Source organism: Arachis duranensis, chromosome 9 (assembly GCF_000817695.3).
Source record: "Arachis duranensis cultivar V14167 chromosome 9, aradu.V14167.gnm2.J7QH, whole genome shotgun sequence".
In the NCBI taxonomy this organism is placed as follows: Eukaryota; Viridiplantae; Streptophyta; class Magnoliopsida; order Fabales; family Fabaceae; genus Arachis; species Arachis duranensis.
Window position 1 is genome coordinate 14,994,252 of NC_029780.3, and position 1,347 is coordinate 14,995,598.

Below are 1,347 nucleotides of genomic sequence, written 5' to 3' on the forward strand. Positions count from 1 at the left end.
TTATATATATTGGTCCAAAAAAAATTTTTAATCTCAGGTTTACTTTTAAGAGAATCAAATAAGTTGTTTCGAATAATCACAAAAAAAAATAATTTGTTCCGAATATAAAGTTAGATATTATGATGTTTATTCACTATTAATATAAAAAAATTCTACACTAAAATTTAATATTTAATGAGCTATCACATAAGTTAAAAAATTTTCTTCCACTAATTTGTATAATGATTATTTATAAAATAAGATTTAGTTATCCTATGTTTTAAAGACATAATTTAATTTTATAATAAATTAAAATTGTTACACTTTTTATGTATTTAATATCTCAGAAATTGTAAAAAAAAAAGTATTTTGTCAATAATTTTAGTGAAATATTTTTTACAGTACTTTTAAAATGTACTAAAATACATGTTGGTAAAATCCTATAGAATAACATATAATTTATTAATTTTAGTATAAAATAAATACTCTTTCATAGTTAATACATGTAAATAAACAAACTTACAAACATCTATTAATGTGTCATGCACAGAAATACATCAAGCCATTAGAATATAAAACTTTTTCACAGGCTATTCATGCAAACTTTTTATTTATGATTGGAGCTTGACCATCAACTTGCAAAATGAACAAAAGTGTAGAAATCAGTGGGCAAGCCCCCAGTATACATGCTGAATGATTTATGGGTGAAATAAAAATAAAAGAAAAAAAGAAAAATCATAAAACAAGAAGCAAGAACATTATGGGTGAAATAAAAATAAAAGAAAAAAGAAAAATCATAAAACAAGAAGTAAGAACATACTCTTGCAGTGCTTCTGACACCATCCGTAAGGTAGACCCACACACTGAACTAATTTGTCTAGTGTGACTAAAGCATAATAGCATATAAACAAAACAGGTTGGCTACAATAATCTCCAATTGTCTTGTGAACTTTTACAACTTCTACTGTATGGACTTTGGATACTTTAATTATAAGATGCACATTAAGAATTAGGCATCTTTAGCTAATTAAGGTCAAAGTTATCAATAATATTTTAATTAATATGTAATAAATATTTTTGTTTTATTTGTGTTCTTTTTTTTTTCATAAAGGAAAAATATGAAATCTATTTCTTTTGGTGTTTTCTTTTTATTTGTTATACTAGCTACATACTTGAGTAAAAAGAAAAAAAATTAAAAATTATTTTTGTAATGTCTTAAAGTTTCTCTCAAAATCAATTTTTTGAAATTGTGGATAATAATTTTTTTTTCTATAAGATAACAACCCATCTTCTTTCAATGAGTACTAAATATTGTATTTTAACAAAGGGTTTTAACATATGAACATATAATAAATTTATTATTAGTAA